The 15,449-nt window shown below is 44.3% G+C and overlaps 1 pseudogene; it reads right to left on the bottom strand.

Annotated features, from left to right (window-relative positions):
* Nucleotides 1–13,427, bottom strand: part of LOC146833821 (flavin-containing monooxygenase 1-like) — an 84,728-nt pseudogene extending 71,301 nt beyond the window's left edge.
* Nucleotides 13,428–15,449: the final 2,022 nt, after the last annotated feature.

Genomic DNA, 15,449 nt, shown 5'->3' with positions numbered 1-15,449 from the left:
TATAAGTTCCTTGTAGAATGGTATGCCATATACCGATGGCCTGTAAATTAAATATTACTAGTGGGCCTGCAGAACATATTGAGCCACTCACTTATGTAGCCCTCCAAAACATGTCCCAGGGAGACATTGCTGCTTGAATGCAGAGACAAACTGTCATGTCAACTTGGCATTTAAATCCCCTTGCCAAACCTTAAATTCCCTTTTCATTACATATAAGTCACCCCTAAGGTAGGCCCCAGGTAGCCCATAAGCAGGGTGCTGTGTAAATGAAAGGTTGGACATGTACTTTTAAGTTTTACATGTCCTGGTAGTGAAAAACTCCCAAATTAGTTTTTCACTACTGTGAGGACAACCCCTCCCATTGGATAACATAGGGGATTCCTTGGAACATGTAATATACTGTAATTCCTAATTGGGAGCAGGTATTTATATCATGTTTGGTATCTATAGAATTGTAATGATGAGTCTTCTTTAATGGTAAAGTCAGATTTTTCATTATAATTTTGAAAATGCCACCATTAGAAAGTTGGCATTTTCCTGACCTTAGCCCTTTTGTGTCTGTAGCCTGGCTTGGCTCACATTACTCGGTATAGCTGACAGTTAGACTTTGTGAATTCCTCCCAGAAAGTCACACAATAGAGGGATTAGGTGTGGTTTAATGCTTGTACAATGGGGGAGCGGAGCTGGGCACAGCCCCACTTACACCTCAGTAGCCTGTGCTCTGCCTTCACATAAAGGGCTTATCAACCTTATGTTGTCACTGCAGCCAGCTTGGAGCCAGGGCAGTGCATCCATGAAGATCCATGCACTTCACAGAACCTTTCTTGAAGCTTCTCCCACCTTTCAGAAAACGTGCACCAGGGTAAAAAATAGGACCTTCAGACCTACTCTTTATCTTCAGTTCACTACTGGACCTGGCAGAAGGACTCTCAGAAGACTACATGCTGCTGTAACCTGTCGTACACTCTGCCAAACTGCTGCTGTACATGGAAGGACTGCTTTGCTTCCTGGAGTCTGCCTTGAACTCTCACGCTATGTTCTTCTCTGCTGCAGCACATCCATTTCAGTGGTCCTTCGCCAAAGGGGTATCCGATCCCATGGAACTATCTTCGTTTTGTTGGAGTTTTTTTACTTCCATTTTGGCGACTAAGTCCGAACGTAGAAATCTTCACCATGGCTTTGACCCAAAGCCACCCAACAGTGAAACTCTCTGCTCAGCACCTCCTGCAGCCTTGCCCTGTTAAACTTCATTTTCTCAGTTCAAAGATAAGCAGTGCCAACTTCAATCCACTTCTTGTATCTGAACTGTGCTCCATTGTGGTGGGCTTAACTTTTGACTTTGACCTGGTCTCATGGGACTAGATGTCCACTGTTGGTGCTTTGATCTTTTAGGCGCTAGATTTCACATAAAACTTAAAAAAATCATAATTCCAGTTCTACCGATTAGAGTTCTGGTGTTTAGGGATCAAATAAGTTATTAAAATGTACTCTATTTTTCAAAATTTGTTTGGGATTTTCTTGGGTTGTGTTTTTCACTTTATTACTGTTTGTGTGCTGCATAAATACTTTACACATTATCCCTAAGTTAAGCCTGACTCGTTTTTGTGCCAAGCTTCAACAATTAAGCACAGGTTAATTTAGTATGTTTTTTTGGTTTACCCTGCAAGGGATTGTGGCTGTTGGTTGACCAAGGATCACACACCAGTCAACCAACAACCCAATTACTTGCAACCACACTATCCTGACAACCAGTATCATTATTACACAATATTTGAGTTGTGCCCAAATTTAGGAGGTATCCTGATAATTTCTCAAGTTTGGTCAGCCTTCTCCTCCACCACCTGAATTACATTTTCCGGATCCATGGTGACAATGGCAATATCATCCACTTATGCTGACAGTTTAGTAGCACAGCTGTTAGTTGTCACAGGGGTTATATTGCTGTTATTCAAGAGTTTCTGCAAGAAGGGCTTCAATATAATGGGCAAATAAGGAAGGAGATCAAGGGCACCCCTGCCATTTTCCCCATGAAGTCTTTATAATATCAGACTCAGTGCCCCTTAACTGTAATTCTGCGGTCATATTACAGTGCATATTGCGAATGGCAGTTCAAAAACTAGGCCCAAATCCAGACCCCTCCAGTACCTCCCAAACAAATTGTCTTGTGACACAATCAAAGGCCTTCTTAGCATCAAGCATGATCATTTGCATATGGGTCCTCCTTTTTTCAATTACATCAAACATCATTATAGCAGGTCTTACATGGTCTATCATGCCAGGACCTGATACGAACTTGTGTTGACAAGGAGGGACAACTGTGGCAAAGATCCTGCCCAAATAAGAGGCCAGCACTTTGGAATAAATCTTGGAATCACTGTTCATGAGTGCAATTGATCATTAAGACCCTGGGTTCAGTGGCAGTTTTCCTTTTTTTAAAAACATAATATTTGTAGGTGCCCAAGACTCTGGAGTGGCCCTTCCACACTCTGCCTCCAAGAGCACTGAAAAAAGAGTATTATACAATTCTAGAGGGAAATTATCTGGTCCCATGACTTTACCAAATGCGAGACAGCCCAGTGTCTCTTTTACTTTCCGTATAGTAAGCGAGGAATCTAGGCCAACACTATCTCCCTCACCTAAAATAGTCCCACCTTCTTGCCCCAGGTACTGTTTGATTTGATCCTATGTGAGGAACCAATCTTCCTGATATAAGGTTCTGTAATAATCTCCAAAAACTCAAATGGAGTCACCTAGGAAGTTCACCACCTGACTGGAGCTATCTGATTCCATTCAACAACTCTTTATGCCTGGTTCTTAGAGTCAGCTGCTTACCTACTGTATCACTGTACGCATAACTCTCTGCTTTATATAACTGATATTTCTCAGTGGCATTCCTGATAAAGGTGTTATTAATATCTGCCTTTACAGCAGCTATTTTGCAAAAGACTTTCATAATCTTTTTGGTCCTTTAAGTGTTGTGTCACATGAAATGATTCTAGCCTGGCAAGTTCCTTATATTTGTCTTAAATTTTGTTAAATGTCTACTGATACTGCAGGCACTTAATTGTGGAAAGACATAATTCCAGGACCAACAGAATATGGTCCGAGAAGACCCAGGCAAATTTAAATATCCAGGCTTTATTCAAAAGGCAGGCATAAATAAAAAAATTGCCCAAGCAAACTCACTTTGATGTGGAAAAATATGTGAAACTTGGGTCTGGCTATTTAACTCTCACCATGCATCTTTAAACCCATGCAATTTCAACAAATGTTTACTTGTCCAGAACATTTTCGGCTTTTGACTTTCATAGGGGGCAAGTTGTTTCCATATGACATTTGAGTTCACCACATAAAATTATCGGCGTCAGCCAAGATGCAAGTTCAGTTATCAAATAATCAATCACTGATTACTCGTCAACATTAGAGCCATATATGGAGCACATTGTAAACCTGAACCCTACTGTTTGCAATCCTGCTAGAGCCCATTTACCAGCTTGATCTGAGGTGCACCTATTCATTCTACAGAAGCCTATGTTCCTGGGATTCTGTTTGAGAACAATACTATGCCTGGGACCACAGAACAAAAGTATGTAGGGACTGAGTCACCATACCAAATCAGTACCTATTCGCCCAAATACAGACTAGCACGCCTTACCTGCCCTACTAACCTTCCTGGAATAATAGGTAAATTTGCACCCCAGAACACAACACTCTAATTGCCTCAGGAACCATGGTAGCAGGTCATCACCTTTTGTTCTCTCACTCATGCATGCCCGTAATAAACAGAAATGAGACATAAAAACAGTTTACAATATTTATTGAAACTATGTGCTCTATTTATGAAGAAAACAGTGCTGCAACTAGAAAATCTACCAAGCTTAGTAGCCCATTACCATGTTGCGCGGAAGCTTTCCGCCAGACTCCTTGTCAGATTCGGTTCCGACCGAATCGCGATTGGCGGTTCCGCTTGACCGATTACGATGCTTCCGAACACCGTTCGGAAAAACTTCCTTTCTGTCGTTTAAGATTCCATTAAAAGCAATTTGTCTTCCCTCCTCATTTTTATAGTGCTTTTTTACCCTCCCACACTCCCCACCACCCATCCCCACTGCCCCCGCCCACATCCTCCTAACCCCCTCAGTCCCTGCCCAACCAGCCCCCATCCAATGGGATAATTACCATTCAAGAACGTTGTAAAGCTTACAGGGCAATGAGTCCATGAACAGCCAGAGAGGCATTGAGACGTGTGCTTGATCCCGCAAGCCCACCACACACAGGTTACAGGAGGAGTGAGAACGCAAGAAGGTCAGGTTCATGACAGTCTGAGACTCTATACATTGTCATCTGCCAATGAGCCAGCCGAGATGCATAAGGAGGGGAAGCTCTGGAAGACTTCTGCCTGTGACCAGGACTAGAGGCGTAGCCTGCTAGTCTCCCTGCTAGGTGAAGGGACATAACCCAGGGAAACCAAGATCACCTGGCCTGGAGTCTGGAGCACCAGTACCTGCCTGATTGCCAAGACCAGTGTGCCGGTGAGAGAGAAGGCCGTGCTGAAGGTAGCGAGATCCAGAAAGGAGCCCAGGCGTGTGGAGCTCTAGAGCAGTTTCTGTGCCAACTTCTTCCTATTGGTCTGAGGACTCTGTGCAGAGAAGGGCGAACCCCTTGCACTGGTAGGCCTAGCTGAGATCACCATCAACAAATTGGCGCCCAACTACTGAGGCTCATCGGTGACTCGGATGCCCAAAGGATTGGTCGCGACGAAGGATTGGAATCTCGCTCTGGACGCGATCGCTGCCCGATGAGACCCGAGTCTTGGCAACCACGGCGTTTTTCCTTTCTTTCTGATCTGACCATCCAGGTGGTGCCGGTCCTCGACTGAGATCTCTTCTGTTGATTCGCCGTGCAGTGACCATTTGGTCGATTTTAGAACTTGGCAGTTGGAACCTGGACACCAAGTGATTGGTAAGTGTCCTTCTGTGGCGCTTGCTGTTGGTTTTGATGCCTGGGATTGGTAAGGTAGTTTAGTAACACTTACTGTGGCTTTTGGATTTTGGAATTGGTGTTGGCCAACTTGGTTTGTTATGAGATTTATATATGGATTGCAATTTATATAGGCAGGTAATGAGGAGAATTTTCTCTATCTGAATTGATTTGAACGGCACATCGTACCTTAAGTGCTACTTTGATTATAATACTGCATATTCTGCGCTATTTTTGGCATGCCTGTTTTTAGCACACTTCATAGGATGTGTTGCTTTTGTAGTGGTACCAATTTGAGACTAGATGAAGCACAACCGGCCCCTCGGAGGGGACGCCTAATAGGGATATGTATATTAAGTATGGTCTTTCTTCTATAATGTACAGCGCATTATGGAATAAAAAATTCACTCGTAAGGATCCTGAGTTGCGTTGGCCTATGTATGGGTCATTTGATTTACGAAAGATTGAGTATGTGGAACAATGTATGTTTAACCCCTTCGGTGCTCATGACGGAATGGTTCCGTCATGACCCACGGTTGAGCTGTGCTCATGACGGAACCATTCCGTCATGACCACGCCCGCGCAAGATTCCGCCAGCACAGCGGCGGAATCTGCGCAGCATCGAAGGGGTTAAGCGAAAGACTAGGCAAGAGATGTTTGATTGTGTACGAATGTGGGAGAAAGAAGTGCGTGAACGAATGAAGCGTGAGCGAGCCTTGATTGAAAAAGAACAGCGAAAGAACATTCATGTGAAAGCATTAGAGCTGAAGAACAAAGCAGTTAATTGTAAGCAAGTGCGTGATGGTCTTTTTGTTTTCCCCCAGGTGAATTTATGAATGTGTTGCTTTCTTGGATGTACCATTTTAAACTTGTATATAATTAGCCGGCTCCCCTAGAGGGGATACTTAACTAGGTTTAGGTATAAAAAAGTATTTCTTCTTTGGTGACTAGTACCCCGAGGAACTAAATATGTACATAGAAAGGATCCTGGTCTGTGCACTTAGTAACATTCATAAGTGGTGCTATGCAGAGCGTTTTTTTTCTTAATGTTCTGCCAGCCAAATCTAGTGAATATGACTTACAACTAGTATTTACAAATGGTTTGGTTTAAGTACAGTCTGTGGGCTGTCTTTTGTTTCTGTCTTAAGTGTTGATCTGTGGGTTAAATGTGTGTTTAAATGTCTGTGGTTTGTAATTAGTGGTACTTGTGTGAGTAAGTAGCGATTGCGCTCTTGGTGCAAGAATGGCTAGCCTTAAGTACCCTGTATTATGTGTATGACACCGTTTTGAAAATGTCTGGAATGAGCTCAATGTTTTTTTTTTGTCATCATTCTATTATGCCAAATATCATTAAAATAAAATACATTTTAAAAGAATCCAGCAATGAATTATATAATATATGCTAAATAGCTGCACGCTATCATTAAATTGACAGAGTAAGACACTATACATGTGTGCAAATTGCCACAATGTTAAAGATAAAATTAGAATCCATTTAATAGGAATAAAAAAGCTTCAAAAAACGAAATTATGTGTTTTGCAATAGATAAAATTAAAGATACAAAATGTCACAGCATTTATCCTTCTGTATTAGGTATTAAAAGGCATTCACATTATCTGAGTGAATTGACCCAAAATACACATTACAGAACGACAGATTTGTGCTGGCTGGAATGGCTGACTTGAAAGGCGTGTGAATTCGATGCCTTTACGTGTCAAGCAGCTGTGTCAGCACGTGGGTATTTCTGACTCTGGCCTCAGAAAACAGCTGAAGTCAAACACGGTGTAAAATCCTGCATTTCAGACTGCTGTTTTAAAAGTTAGAAATATAGTTTCATTATTTTTGATAAACAGAGGACAGATTAACAGTAGGGATTTATTTTCTTAATGTCTTTTTAAATAAGGATAAGAGTGGTTTTTGATGTTAAATAATAATGACTGTCCTTCATTTAAAAGTGGCGCAGACTTTCAAGTTCGGTTTCTGTTCTTAGGGCTGTGAATGAATGTGTTTAAATATGATAGGCAAAGGGATGCAGTTTGCTTTTCATATGTGGACTCATCAAAATGATTGGATTTATTAAAAAAAAAGAAAATTATTTTGATTATATAAAAAATGTTATTTAAAATAGGTGCATTAAATTCGTTTTTTAATATGTATAATGCCTCATAATGATGCTGTGACCTTCTAGCATCCAAATTGAATTTAAGCCATGCTATACAGCAATAGGGGGTCACTTACATGTGAAATGTCACTTTACCCAGGCGTACAAAACTCATTTTTATAAGGGTATACATTATACATTTCTGATGCCACATCTTTGGGATATGTAGGGGACATTCTGGGGATGACTATTATGCAAAAACATTGTAGGATATTCATTTTAAGTGCCCCAAACATCAAAGTCGAAATTGAGTAAAATTCACTATTTAAATGAGGTTATTCCAATCAGAGCAGCTTTTAAACTGCCTCAGGCTACAGTAAATGCACATATGTAAGCATAGAATGAATAGCTGACATCTATACTGCTATACAAGCACTCGGCACACTGCTTACAAATATAAATATGTACAAAAAATCTGGCAGAAGTTATTAAGCTTACCTCTGAATTGCTGGTAGACAGGAATGGAGTGGGTTTTGCTGTTGAGCTCTCAGTCTCCAGGGTCCCTTTGAATTGGTAAAAGTAAAACTGCATGAAAACCTTGCACTCAAGATGGAACAGCTGTAAATAGGTTAAAGGTCGAAGTTCTACTTTTAGAAACAGGGCTCAGCGCAACATTTGCTTTGACATTTCGACATTTGAAAGACGAAATGGCAGGGCAGGGACAGAAAGAGGTTTTGCTTGCTTTTTTTTGCAAAAGCAAGTTTTTGTTCACTCATATGAACAGATTGAATAATAATGGTATATGTCAGCTCTTATTAAGACAATGGCTCTGCCATATATGTAGCACTAATGCTTTTAGGGCTGAATTAAGGAAGCAATGGGATTTAGTTTAAATTCATTTGCCCTCGTGTCACACTTGTACATTTGCTAAAGGAATATGTTCTTTTGCTAGCTCAATGTGCTATTTAGCTCCTCAGAGTTTGTTTATGCCCAGTTGCTACAAATTGGGGTTGATAGTGTTGACAGAATGAAACCTGTTACAGGTTTCCTACTGTCAAAAATGGGGGAAGGACGCTAGCTCCTCTACAAATTAAGGGTAGGCAAAAGGGGAACTAGCTGTGGGTAGTTTTTGTTCTAAAATTCTCAGGTGATAACACCACTATTGTTTGTTATTCTCATGCTACATACAGTTTTGAAAGGGCATTGCTAGTTTTTATTAGCTAGTCTGTGTAAATAAACTGACAGTCCTTACTAGAGCTGATGTTGCATAGTTTGGATTGTGAAAAATAGAATGCAGAGAAGATGCCCATGTGATCCTTAGCAAACATTTTTGAGGAAAATATTGTTTTATAGGAGTCTGTTTGTCACAAGATGTTCTGCTGGAGAAAATGTACCCATTATGTTGAAGTTTTTTAGTTCTTTATGTAATAGGAATCCCTGGTAAATTAGCAGTTTTAGATTTTACTGTTGCTCTTATAACATGAGAGCATGGTCCTAAGCATACAATGTAGGTGCTTTTATTAAGATAAATCATTTTAGAAGTGTCTGCAGTCCTGTACAAGTAATGCAAAGTCTATGAGTAAAAGTGTAGAACATTTCCTTTTTTCTTGAGGGTCTTTAGATGATTAAGATAGGAATATACAGATGTAAGGATTTGGAGTATGTCTGTATTGTTTTTCTCTTTTCCTCAGAATTTAGTAAATGAACACAGACCTCCTTGGCTGCTTCGGATTGGGTGACGTATTACTCTTGTCAGTTCACCAAAGAGTTCCTTTTATACTTGCCAACAGGTCCAGGCTGTTGTTTCTTTTACTCTCACATAGATGAAAGTGGTTCTTGGGTGCCTTGCTAATATATGGGGCGTCCCTAGACTAGGAAGTATTCTGAGACTATCCTCTCTGTTGATAGATTATTTCTCTACCTTGCCTAAAGACCTTTTGTTCTGTCCACCAATAGATATTTGCTGCCTTACAACCATTGCCAGAGGGGCGCGGACATCAGATCCAGCTTGGAGAGTCAGCACCAGTCCAGCTTGAAGTCAAAGTGAAGGTAACCAGCACAGGCATTGCTGGCAACCAGGACCTCAGTGAAGGTAGAAGGCCGGAAGCACTGGGATGTGAAGTGTGTACCCCTGCCACTGTCTTGGGCGAAAGACGGGGTCACAAATCAGAAAGGAGAAATCGTGGATCAAGTTTTTGATGCCCAGCCGAGAGTCACAGACCGACCAGGAAGGCAGGAAAGTTTTTGCTTGAGGTAACCCCCTTTGAAACAAGGGTTGCTTCAGAGATCCTAGCATCAGGCCATTGAATCCTGGTCCCAAAGTGGCTGTAAAGTTTTCACCTTTGTTGGTCAAGAGATACCTGGGCACACCGAATGCAATCTATGGCCCCAACGAAAGAGCAGTGTGCCAGCAGAGCAATACAGGGAAGGACTTGAGTTCAGGGTACAGGTGCTGTGTCTCTGGTGCCTGTTAGATTGAAATGAAGAAAACTGGTGCACTGCCTGAGACACTGGACAGGATCGCTGAGAGCATTTGCCCTGGTGGGTGATTGCCCTATCCTGAAAGAAGAAACTTTTCCCTTGAAACTGGGCCGTGATTCCTGAGTTGCGAGTTGTGCAGCTCCACCGTGGGAACAACAAGAGCCTGCCTGTGAGGCTCAAACGGACACAGGGAGAAGACTCCCCTCTGGTTGGTTGTACAGCGGCTTTAATTTCCCAAGGACTTCTTTTTCTTTTTTGTTGAAAATGTACCCCATTGGTCGTCCCATTTTTGAGGAGGAGCAGCCCTTTGCAGCTCTTCGTCCTAATTCTCATGGTCCTGTGTGGTCCTCCTGGTCCTCTGGATCCAGGATCAATTTTGTAATAATATGTCTGACTGCTTTCATAATTGTATTAGGAATAATGTTTATTCTGCGAGAGAAAAGTTCATCTGAGCAATTGACAAATGTTACTTTACCCTTTTCTTGATTGATATTCTAGCCCTCATAAAGGAAACACTGGAAAAGTCTAGTGAAAATGTTTTTATTAGATATGTGCTGTTGGCTATTTTGAAGTTGAAATTGATGGTCACTGAAATGCATAGGAGCCTTAAAAATGTTTTTACTGGATGGTTCTAGGATTTGCTTAGGACTAGAAAGCTAATAGTTCTGTTTCTGATAATAGTAATTACTCTCTCCTGCTATCTGTATGGCCCAATGCTCTGTTCCCTTTGTACTCCTGCTTATACCTTATACATACCAGCTTAACAATATTTAGAATGAGAAATGCCCACCAAGCAATGAATTAGGATATTGATAAATTTATGAAAAAAAATTAATATGCATATTTCCTACTGGATTATGGGAATGTCTTTAGCTCATGCTAAAAGGACCATCTGTTGAAGATTGCATTAATCTCTTAGCATGAGCTGAAAGCCATTTTGTACTTGGCAGCCATTTTAGTTAGCTATGTGCTGGACATTTGCTGTTTCCCTCTCCCAGAGTCTTGCACATGTGCAGATGTGCTTAGCTAGTAGAGTGCACCTGTTCCTAGTATAGAACTGTCAGGCTGTTCTAACTGATGTCAGCAACTTCTTACTCCTCCTACTTGTTGACTGTGCAGTTTCTGTATGACCATCTATGTGCATAACTTTTCTCATGTGTACTTGTACCGCCTTTTTCAGCCCCTGTGTGGGTATAAAAGGACCATGCTTCTTCTGTTCAGTGTGCTACTTCACTCAACACCGAAGGGTGCTGTGTGAATGTAGTTCCACCTCATGAGGTTTATTAAACTTTGTATTTTCTATTCCAGTTTCTGTGCCAACTTCTTCCTATTGGTCTGAGGACTCTGTGCAGAGAAGGGCGAACCCCTTGCACTGGTACGCCTAGCTGAGGTCACCATCAACAGGGCCACTCGAAGCGCTGAGGCCAGAGGTCCATGTCATTGCCCGTGACCCAAATTCCTGCTACAACCAAGACGAGGGAGGCTTAATATCCAATGAGGCCCAAAGATAGAAGAGACACAGTCAGAACCCCATTGGAGCAACACTAGTGCGAAGCGACCGCTCCTATCCCTGAACATGGGAGAACAAGACTTACTGCATGTCTCCTCTACAAATTAAGGGTAGGCAAAAGGGGAACTAGCTGTGGGTAGTTTTTGTTCTAAAATTCTCAGGTGATAACACCACTATTGTTTGTTATTCTCATGCTACATACAGTTTTGAAAGGGCATTGCTAGTTTTTATTAGCTAGTATACAAGAACAAGACTTACTGCATGTCTGGAGCCAGAGCAACACCTATCGCCAGGACGTTGGTAAGCGTGCCTCTAGAGAGAGAGAGACGGTGCCTGCCAGGAGCTGCACGTGCAAATGCCTTAAGCCTGATATTGCGATTCTGGGAAAGGACTGCAATGCACCACTGCCAGGGAACGTATTGCTGGAGCAGGTAAGCTGAGAACTGGGCCTACCAGGCCCTGGGAGATATACCGCCTTTGGTTTTTGCAACCCTTCTTGAACTCTGTGACTACACCTTATTCACTAAGGCCAAGAGGGGAAAACCCGGTGAACAGGGCATAATAGTTTACATTCCCTGGATTTTGCTGCATGTGACTGGGGCATGAGAGCACACACGTTACATGGGAAATAGATCGTTGGGGGGGAACAACTACTAGGGTGCCTACCTCAAGGGGGACTGTGTTATTCTTTATTAAATGTCGTTTACCTTTGCATGTGTAGAATTAGAATAAAAATACTTCTTTTATACAAAATAAATATTTGACTTGTCATTGATTTATTGTGTGAGATGCATGCACGTTGAGTTATGAGTCATGTTCACTGATCTGTATGTACACTTTTCTCTGAGGTAGACTTGACTACTTGTGCTATGCTACTAACTGAGAGTCAGGTGCAGAAGGAGGTGCTTGACCCAGGTGAGCAGGCTCCATAGTAGGGCAGTCCCCCAGACATCAGGAGTAAAAGGCCTCAACTACCTTGGTTGGGTCCTGTAATCTCTGCGTGCCCCTTGGCCCTCTAAATGGGGTTCTGACAGCTAGTTTGTGAATGGGGAGCCAGTGGAGCCCAATCAGGTGTGTTATGATGTGAGTGCATCATGGGAGGTTGCAAGTGATTCTGGCAGCCCGAGTTCTGAATGGCCTGCAGCCATTATGGTGAGTTTTCCCAGCATAGAGGGTGTGCCCGTAGTCCCATAGTCCATGGCTGTGAGCAGGACATGCGTGATGGTTTTCCGGGTGTCGATTGGGAGCCATTTGAAAATCTTCCTCAGCATCTTCAGGGTGTGGAAGCATGAGGCAGTAACAGCATTGACTTGGGCGGTTATGTTCAGTTTGCTGTTGATGATGATTCCGAGGTTCTTGCCCTGGTTGGTAGGGGTGGGTCTTGGTCCCATCTTTGTTGGTCAACAGGAGGAGTTCCATGCTGAGGTGCTCTTCCTGAAGATTACAATTTCGGTCTTGTCGTTGTTCAGCATTAAACAGTTGGTTTTCATCCAGTGGGGGATTTCAATCATGCGGGAATTGAATTTGATCTGGGCTCTGGGCTTCTTTTCTGTGAAGAATAGAATGAGTTGCATGTTGTTGGCATAGGAGAGTAGATGATGCTGGCTAGAGGGGTCATGTATGTTTTGATGAGGTTCAGGCTCAGGTAGGACCCTTGCGGAACATAGCAGAATAGGTCATGTGCATCCGAGGTGTATGTTGTCAGGTTAACTGATTGGGTCCTTCCAGTCAGGAAGGAGCAGATCCATTGGAGTGTGCGTCCTTGAAATCTGATGTCATGAAAGTGTTGGATGAGGAGCACCTGAGGTGGCAAAGACTGTCAAATACTGAGGAGGGGTTGAGGAGGATGAGGGCTGCAGTGTCTCTTCTGTCCAGAGTCAAGCACATGTCTTCTGTGGCGGTGATGAGGCAGTTTTAATTCTGTGGGTGGGTCTAAAACCAGACTGAGTGGTGTCAGGGAGTTGCTGGTTGTTGAAATATTAAGTGAGATTTCTGTTTATGATTTTCTCTAAGACCTTGGTTGGGAATGGTAGTAGGGGTATTACTCTGTAGTTGGCAAGTGTTCGAGTGTCTGCAGAGAGGGGCGTTGTCTAGCCGAGCAGCGAAATGTCCGCTCCTTGAGAGGACTCCTCCGGCTGGGCCGATATCCATGAATAATCCGCCCGTATTTGTGAGCGTGACGTCTGTAGCTCACCTGCAGCCGAGTCTCCATCCACTGGGGCACCGACTGAGATGAGTCTGAAGGCCGTATCAGGTGCCATTAGCCGGCTGCGAGCTGCTCCGAGCCGCACCCAGGTCGGAGTGCACTCGCTGCGTGCCAGAAGCGCTTCGGCGGGTGCATCGACTGGCAACATCGCTGATGCCTATTTCTGGACTGGGTACGCAGCATCGAGTCCGGACACTGATCCAGGACGACGTGCCTGGCCATGTGCCCTGCGGACACACTAATCCGAAGGTGAGAGGCGAGGGGGGCCCTCACGAGCGGCTTTATCTGCGCTGACTGGACCGGCAACGCTCCGGGCATTCGGGGTCACCCTGCGGGAAGGAGTCCCCTTGCCAGCAGTGACTGCACTCAGAGTGACTGTGGGACAGATGGCTGAATAGAAGAGCTCTGGCTCCCACTTCGTGCCATAGCTGTGGGCGTGTGCTGGGTCCTTGGCCTGGAAGCGTGTGCAGGGCCGGGGAGGCCGGGTGAATCATAAGCCTACTGGCACATAAGGGGTTTCCACCGCATGGGCAAAGGGAAGGTTGCTGTGCCACTGAAGTACTCTGTGCTACAACAAACAAATGATGGACGGAATGCTGACAATGCAGACATTCTCCCCCAGTCAAGAGATCTGGGTTAAATCCATCGTTCTTTTGCCCACTACGCCACCCCAGTTTAGACATGGCCATATGCAAATCAGTCTTGACCCTGTGCCTCATGGGAACAGTCCAGCCCGAACTGCCAAGCCATGTCTTCCCTGGACCGGAATCAAGCATCCTAGGACCGGTTTCTGGCTATCAGCCGTCATCAGCCAGGATAGCTTGACTCCAGTGGCGTAGTGAGCACGGGTCCCACGTCTGGGAATACCCATCCCACTTAGGGCGAAAAGCGTTTCAACAAACAAATGATGGACGGAATGCTGACAATGCAGACATTCTCCCCCAGTCAAGAGATCTGGGTTAAATCCATCATTCTTTTGCCCACTACGCCACCCCAGTTTAGACATGGCCATATGCAAATCAGTCTTGACCCTGTGCCTCATGGGAACAGTCCAGCCCGAACTGCCAAGCCATGTCTTCCCTGGACCGGAATCAAGCATCCTAGGACCGGTTTCTGGCTATCAGCCATCATCAGCCAGGATAGCTTGACTCCAGTGGCGTAGTGAGCACGGGTCCCACGTCTGGGAATACCCATCCCACTTAGGGCGAAAAGCGCTACAACAAACAAATGATGGACGGAATGCTGACAATGCAGACATTCTCCCCCAGTCAAGAGATCTGGGTTAAATCCATCGTTCTTTTGCCCACTACGCCAACCCAGTTTAGACATGGCCATATGCAAATCAGTCTTGACCCTGTGCCTCATGGGAACAGTCCAGCCCGAACTGCCAAGCCATGCCTTCCCTGGACCGGAATCAAGCATCCTAGGACCGGTTTCTGGCTATCAGCCGTCATCAGCCAGGATAGCTTGACTCCAGTGGCGTAGTGAGCACGGGTCCCACGTCTGGGAATACCCATCCCACTTAGGGCGAAAAGCGCTACAACAAACAAATGATGGACGGAATGCTGACAATGCAGACATTCTCCCCCAGTCAAGAGATCTGGGCTAAATCCATCGTTCTTTTGCCCACTACGCCACCCCAGTTTAGACATGGCCATATGCAAATCAGTCTTGACCCTGTGCCTCATGGGAACAGTCCAGCCCGAACTGCCAAGCCATGTCTTCCCTGGACCGGAATCAAGCATCTTAGGACCGGTTTCTTGCTATCAGCCGTCATCAGCCAGGATAGCTTGACTCCAGTGGCGTAGTGAGCACGGGTCCCACGTCTGGGAATACCCATCCAACTTAGGGCGAAAAGCGCTACAACAAACAAATGATGGACGGAATGCTGACAATGCAGACATTCTCCCCCAGTCAAGAGATCTTGGTTAAATCCATCGTTCTTTTGCCCACTACGCCACCCCAGTTTAGACATGGCCATATGCAAATCAGTCTTGACCCTGTGCCTCATGGGAACAGTCCAGCCCGAACTGCCAAGCCATGTCTTCCCTGGACCGGAATCAAGCATCCTAGGACCGGTTTCTGGCTATCAGCCGTCATCAGCCAGGATAGCTTGACTCCAGTGGCGTAGTGAGCACGGGTCCCACGTCTGGGAATACCCATCCCACTT

The sequence above is a fragment of the Triturus cristatus genome, chromosome 4_2 (genome assembly GCF_964204655.1).
Source record: "Triturus cristatus chromosome 4_2, aTriCri1.1, whole genome shotgun sequence".
In the NCBI taxonomy this organism is placed as follows: Eukaryota; Metazoa; Chordata; class Amphibia; order Caudata; family Salamandridae; genus Triturus; species Triturus cristatus.
The sequence above is the reverse complement of the archived record's forward strand: the minus strand, read 5'-3'. Positions and strand labels throughout refer to the sequence as shown.